General features: G+C 32.5%; 1 pseudogene; it reads left to right on the top strand.

Annotated features, from left to right (window-relative positions):
* The first annotated feature begins 3,959 nt into the window (after positions 1-3,959).
* LOC18041147 lies at positions 3,960-5,005 on the top strand (annotated as a pseudogene).
* Positions 5,006-7,907: the final 2,902 nt, after the last annotated feature.

Here is a 7,907-nt window from a genome sequence, read left to right as displayed (position 1 = left end):
AAATCACTTTGTTCACGCTGCTGCTCGGGCGGAGTAGAGAGATCCTCTGTTTTGTTTATTCGCATTCTGAAATTAAAATAAGCTAATAGAGAAGTCAACTACTATGAAGTTTCGATTGTCGACTGAGCCACTGGTTGAAGTGTGTGTAATGTGTATAAAAGCTATTAAATTCGGATTTTATTGTCAACCTCACTCAACCCAATTGTATTTCTTTTAGTATTTAAGTTTCAATCTTGGTGGACACAGTGGTGTACCCCGAAACTTAAATTTGGAAGGTGAGTTCAAAACTTTTAATTTAATTTGGCGTACTTAATTTTTTAAAGTCTCAAAACTCAAACTCTACTTTTTCATTTTAAATAATAATAATAAATTATTTATTTTTAATGTTGAAGCTCATTGTGGCCACTAACCACATATATAAAAGTTCCTTATATAAGTAATCTCCATAAAATAATTATATGGCTATTGTAGTTTGAACCAAGTCTATAAAAACCACTAAACAATACTCTTACCACTAAATTATAAGTATTTTGTTACATAAAAAAATGTGCTCAAATTTTTTTTATTTAACTCTTTTAAAAAGGGTATGAGATATATTTAAAAGAAAAATAATGGCCTAAAAAAGTCCCTGAAGTCCCTCTTGAGCCCCCTTATGTACTGAGTCCGCCCATGGGTGGGACGCTAGTAGATTTCTTTAAACTATATATAACATAATGGTGTATGTTATTGAGTAGTACTGCTAGATATATTTTTAGGTGAGCATTTTTATAAATAAAAGCTATTTATCACAAAAAAGAAAAAAAAGAATTTGATGATATTCACGTTTAAATTTAATATTAGTAGAATATTTGTCATTGGTTACACGTAATGGCATGAATATTACCAACAATGGCATATTTGCTTGTTGTAGATTTATGGTCAAACTTTTGAAAGCTGTAGATTTATTGTGGATAAGTACTTCATTGTCATTAATATTTACACTATTACAGAGAGTGGAAGATGAGCCACGAGATTCTATCACTTAAATGAAAAACATGGGTTGAATTTTACCACTATTTAGAATAACAATATTCAATTGATCCAAAAAAAATTAAAAAAAAAAAGATAACCAAAAAAATTCATCAACACACCCCATCGACCCTCATCTTTTAAATAGATAAATTAAAATTTTCACACTTTTAGAGTAGAAATTGAGGATTGTCATTCCATGGGTGTATTGAAGGTTACTTTATATAAAACAATATGCTGGTACAAATATACCCTTGGGGAAATTTACACAAATAACCTAAAAAAATTTGTTATTTTCACAACTAACCCCTCAACTTTTTTCCTATCAACATTAGCCAATAATCATCCCTAGTACCGAAAATACTTATAATTTAGTGGATCAAGTTCCCCTTTCCGATGTCGCTTCACTGTATCTGCATAATGTAAAAGTGTATAGCATATCAGAAACTACAGGAATTATTCTATAAACAACAACTGTCAAACATTGTCGCCCAGAGAAAGACCTATTATTTATGGCAACAGGTGTTTGCCCCCTGGTCATGGAAAGGAACAAAGAATTTGAGCATTTTATTCATACCATGCAATCAAATATGAAGACAAGAGAGTCTGTGGAATAATGTAAAAGTGTACTTCCAAAAGCATTTGATCATTTTCTCGTTCCAGTTGGGTTGAGATTTACTGTCACTTTGAAAAAAAATCTTTTTAAACAACATGAAAGTATGACTGTTTTAATCATTGCTCCCACAACTTGATTACTTTAAGCAATATCTATAGTGTGTCAACTATTGTCATTCCGGTACACGGTTCCAGCAAGATCAAATAACCATAAACTTAATTCTATAAACATGTTTTTACTTGGTTTGACTCAATTCCAAAGCTAAATCTCAGACGGAGTTAGCTTATCTTATTCAGTTTCCAGCAAAAATCCAAGTTGTTTGCTGTACTGTGGTCAAGAAATAAACCTTATAGCCGAAATCTCTCCGTCCAGTACATCCATCTCAATCAACATTCCAGACACAAAGAATATGCCTTGGTTGTACAAAGCTATGTAAAGCCAAGTAAAAGGAAAAAGAAGAGGGTGAAACACAAGTCTGGACACCTACATGCCTCACAGGCAGTCTTACGGAAAAATTAATCATAAAGTGGCATCTTAATCAGTTGATGCACGTGATGTAAACATTTGTTCCATAGAGTTAAAGTTGTTTAATAACCACCGTACCCTTTATTTCAGGCAAAGTATATGCCAAATAGATCATGGTTAATGACAAGCATTCCAGAAAACAATGTTGGTGCAACAGGCAAGCATTCCAGAAAATAATGTTGGTGCGACAGGCAGCCTGTCGCACCAGCCTGTTGCACCATTGTTTGCCATTGTCAATACTTTAGTTGGTTTTGCCTTGGTCATGTACATTCTTCTTCCCATCTTTTACTGGAACAACGTATACGAAGCCAAACGATTTCCCATTTTTGGTGCTGCCACTTAACGTTGGCAGGTCCAAAATTGCTTGTCGCACCAAGCTTCGTGCGACAGGCGCCTGTCGCTCTAAGTTTTGGTGCGACAGGCAATCTGTCGCACCAAGCTTCGTGCGACAGGCAGTCTTTCGTCAGATTCACTCACGACTCGCAGTTTCGAAACTCTCGATCAAGTTCAGAAAATAACTCATACCACTATGTGATGCCGATTAGTGTTGGATCCGGATAAATTATGATCGGATTTCACTTTTATCGTTACATTTTGCCGTCGCTGTTGGTTGATGATTCAATAGTGGAAAGTTGTCTTTGGTTTGACGAAAGGGGAGAAAGAAAGTTAAAGAAGGGTAATTTGGGGAGAAAAGCGTGTGTTTGGCTAATGTTGATAGAAAAAAATTGAGAGGATTAATTGTGAAAATAACAAAAGTTTTATGGTTATTTTCGTAAATTTCCCATACCCTTGAGAGATTGCAGCGTGCACACAGTGCCTCTCTGGTGACCGCGTTTATGATGCTATAACAATATTTTTCTCCGGACTTTGAATAACTTATGGTTGACTTCCGAATTTCTTAGAAGCTTACATTTCTGTTCAAATTTTGCTTGAGAAATTGCAACAATGTCTCTCAAAAGATCAAGCCTCTCACCGTCCGCAGGTACATCGAAAGATCAAACCTCTCACCCGTCCACAGGTACATCCTAGCTTCTTGTCAATTGTCATCATCAGCTTGCTTTAATTTCTTTTTAAGTACGTTCTCTTTATGTTAATAAACTTTACTTTTTTACCTTTTATTCATGTCACTTATATTTTATGTTCCATATTAATATTAGTTTTATGTTCTTATTTCTCAAGATACTTACATGTTTTATTTGTTTTACTTTTTATTTATGTTTTATGTTCTTATTTCTTAAGATATGTACATGTTTTATTTGTATTACCTTTTATTTACGTCACTTATATTTTATGTTCCATTTACATTACTTATGTTCTATGTTCTTATTTCTTAACATATTTCTCAAAAAATAAAAAAAAAATCATTGTAAAAGAATTCATTCCACGCTTAGCCATGTGGGCTATTTCTTTCCCTCTTGCGTCGGATATCCTTGGTTGAATAGGGGAAGACCTTGTATTTTCATATTGTATTTCAAATTAAATTAAGCATTAATTAGACAAACAAATTTTATAATTATTCATGATTAACAGAAAAATATATATATATGACTCAATTTAATCAACATCAGAATCTTAACTAACTCTTGCAGTAGCAAAGATCAAGATCAAGCATAGCGTTTTCGTAATTAATCAATTTGCTGCATGTCCACACCCACACATATACTCTTCTCCTTGTTATTAGTATTCAGCAACTTTGCTCTCTCTCTTTTTTTTTTTTTTTTTAATTTTATTGCTATACATTTATGAATGAAATAGTAGCATATAAATAAAACGAACTGACTGCAATATTTGAATTGGTTTCTACTTCTAGATGGGTGCAATTATAAGAAAATTCAGGGACAGGAATGATAGAAGAACATTGATGGTGAGGAATGGCACGAGTGTACTAAAAGAGTTAATAGCGTCTTCTAATGGTAAATATAATCCTTGTATCTTTTCTGCTAAAGAACTCAAGATTGCAACTAACAACTATGACAAGAGAAAAGTTATAAGACAGGCAGCATATATAAATTGTACGAGGGTTTTTGGTAGGAGTTCCTAATTTCAGTTATGAAGTTTTATGGTCATGAATACCGTCGTCATACACACGAAAGTTGTCTTAACAACATCACATATGCAGCACAAATGAGCCACAATCATATTTTAAAGCGAATTGGATGCTGCTTACAGACTCCAATTCCCATTCTAGTTTTTGAATCTGTAGAGTATGGGACTCTTCGTGATTGTATTTTCGGCGCTCCTCTACCTCGGTTTGAACCATTACTATAGAAATCAAGCCATCCAGGTTAAAGATTGCAAGGGGTATTGCTAATTCACTTGCTTATCTTCACTTTGGATTCCCCAGGCCAATTGTTTTAAGAAATCTCAAGACAGAAAATATCTTGTTCAATGAAGAAAATGTTGCAAAATGGTTTGACTTTTTACTATCCATATCCATTCCTGAAGGTGAAACCCACCATTACTACTGACAGAGTGATTGGAACACGGGGATATTCTGCACCTGAGTACATAAGCATATGTGTTTTAAACGAAAAGTCCAATGTTTTTAGTTTTGGTGCATTTCTATTTCAGCTTTTAACTGGACGGATACACATCTGGGATCTTCTTAAGGATACACATGATCATGGCTGTTTTTTCAATGAATATTTGAATAACTATCTTGAAGATAAAAGATTTACTGAGATAGCAGCTCCTATAATTGTTCAAGACGTATCATGCATTGAGAAAGAACAGCAATTGCATGCCTCTGCACAACTTACCTTAGAATGTGTCAACAACTCACCGGAAGATAGGCCAACAATGGTTGATGTTGCAAAAAGTAAAAAACCTCAGACAAATTTATCGCCCTTGCGTTAATTTTTTAAATTATACTCCTTGATTTTAGGTTTCCATTTTTCCATGCTGTTAGTTGTGGCCAGTTCCACAAATAGACGAAAAGTTACTTTATGTATATCATGCTTTCATCAGCGCTGTCGGAAGCGGATTGATGTGGTACAGAACCTAAATCTAATTTTTTCATCAATTATGCAAGAGGTACACTGAGTACAGATTTCTTTTGTTTCTGGTACTTCCAAACTAGAAAAAAGATGGGCTGAATCATGAATGAAATTGTAAATCCTGCGATTATGGAGAGGGCTATGCTCCTAAAGAGCTGCGTACAAGCATGTATACAGATCTTATATATGAATGCGCGTCTGAATCACCAGATGAAAGACCAGCAACGATTGATGTCCCAAGAAAACTTAGACAAGTGTATTTGTCTTCTTAATATCATTATCTGATAGTGTTGATGGATGATATATAACTTTCATGATTATTTTCTTGGATATGTATTGGAAAAAAAAAAATTCCATACTCAGCTCCTCTGTTTGCTTATTGTTTTCTTCATGCAGCAGCAGGGCCCAAGTATCTTACATGTTGCCAAATTGGTTTTTTAATAGGTATGATGAGTAATGAGTTAGTTTCCCAAAAATAATTGAAGTATCAAGAGGAGGAAGACAGCGAAAAGATTATGAGGATGAACGGAGCGAAAGTGCTAGAAAAGTTGATATCTTCTTCGAAAAGTAAATATAATCTAATTCGTCCCTTCTCTGCTAAAGACCTTAAGGCAGCAACAAACTATGATACACTTAAAAAGTTATCACAAATGACTATAAATTATAAGAGGGTTTCTTTCAACACCGGCCTATTTCAGTGATGAAATTCCAAACTTTTTCGAGGCCAGACCTCGCAACCAAGAATTGTATTAACTTCATTGTGTTTTGCATCACAAATGAGTCATAAAAATGTTTTGATGTTGGTCGGATGTTGCTTAGAGATTGAAATTCTCATTCCTTTTTTTAATTTTTAACAAGCTGCATTCTTGCTGATAGTATTCACGGCCCTCAATCAGACCGGTTTGACTTTTGAGACTGCTATTGAGAAAAAAAAAATTTTAAAAAAGGGCCAATGAGGCCAATTGAGTCAAACCTGATGTGGAACAACGCACGCAGTTCATCATGAAAAATTTAAAAATATGAAGAAGAGACACATTTTTTCAAGGATGGTTTTAAAATAATTGTTCTGTTAATAGATTTAGAATAGTGGTCCGCCTATGTTGCAACAGTTGCAACATACCACTACTTTTGTCTTTTTGTGTTTGATTATGGGTCCCTCTATGATACTGTAATGTTTTTACAGCATCAATAATGTAAACAATATTAACCATTAGATTTAATCAACAATGCACATTATATTTATTAATAAAAAATTTTAAATATTTTAAAAAAAATATAACCGGTTAACAAAGTGGCTAAACTGTTGGGAATTCTTAAAAAAACTGTTGGATCGTGGAGTTGGTAGAATGAGAAATTTCAATGACCACCCCTACAGTTTTAAATATTCTCACATTTTCACTTGAATAACATATTTCATTTAATAACATAAAATTCAATAAAATATATGATTTCAATGAAATATATGAACATACATACGAAACCCACATTCATAGGAATGTTTCATTAGATTTTTAAAGTTTATCTTACCTATGTATCCTAAACCATTCATTATCGACTTTTTGTACTTTTATTAAATAGCAATTTCAAGCAAAACAATAAAGAGTGACAATATGTAATTAATTTGAAGATTTAATGTAAAACTCACAATTGCTAAAATAATGCTTAAATTATATCATTAATATTATAAGACAATTTGATTATCATGTAATCAAACTAATTTCAAAATCTATTTTGAGAGCATGCAAACAGATGTAGTCTCTACTATGTGATTTTTTTATTCTAATTTATGGCCATGGAAGAGAATTGGAAGATCCATCTTTGTCCAAGAGTGAAATATAAATAATAGCCCTTCAATTTCTCTTGTGGTATATTTATTGGCTTATTAGCTTACAAAACTAAATGCAAGTGGCAAAATTTGGACTACTGCATGAAATGTCATGTGATATATTTCATTTGACCTTAGATTAATCAAATGTCTATATATGGTTTACTTCATTAATATAAAAATTAATTTTCACTGATATTTATATATGACATATCAATTCATACTATATCGAGGTAATTACGATCTTAATTTATCTTCTATTAATAAATAGGGGTAGATGGAAGTACTCAATATGTGTGTTTGTGTGTAGGTGTCAATTCATATGTCTTAATGACTACAAGAAAAATCACATCTACTAACTTAACATATGTCTTATAGGTCTTTTTATAGTAGTGTTTGTAAAATATATTTTATTTGCTATGCTTTGGAGGACGTGTAGTATATTATTTTATAATTCGTTTTGTAATTTATAGAAAATGTGTTTAACATGTTTTAACTTTTATTACTATCAAATAGATTCTGTTTAGTACATTTTATAATTTGATTTAAGGTTTAGGCTTGTGGAACATATATTACACCAATACTATCAAAATGAAAATAAAAATAGCGGCTACAAAATGATACTGAATATGACCTAAGTTACTTGGAGTGTCAACCTACAAATAAGTATCACCATAGGCTTAGATTTATGGAACAACTTTTGAGGACTTTTGATCTTCCTCCATTAGCTTATTTTAGGTCTATATTTCCATTTTTTTTTTAAAATGGATGCAAGATGATAATGATGATGAAACTGTGCTATCCGTAATGATGCACCTTTATCTTCAATAAGAATCATATGCATATTCAACAGTGAAAATATGATAACTCTGTCATAATTTGATCATATTACAATACAATTGACTACTAAAAAACGTCTTTATATTTTTTTATTACA

The sequence above is a fragment of the Citrus clementina genome, unplaced genomic scaffold (genome assembly GCF_000493195.1).
Source record: "Citrus clementina cultivar Clemenules unplaced genomic scaffold, Citrus_clementina_v1.0 scaffold_5, whole genome shotgun sequence".
NCBI classification, from domain to species: Eukaryota; Viridiplantae; Streptophyta; class Magnoliopsida; order Sapindales; family Rutaceae; genus Citrus; species Citrus x clementina.
The sequence above is the reverse complement of the archived record's forward strand: the minus strand, read 5'-3'. Positions and strand labels throughout refer to the sequence as shown.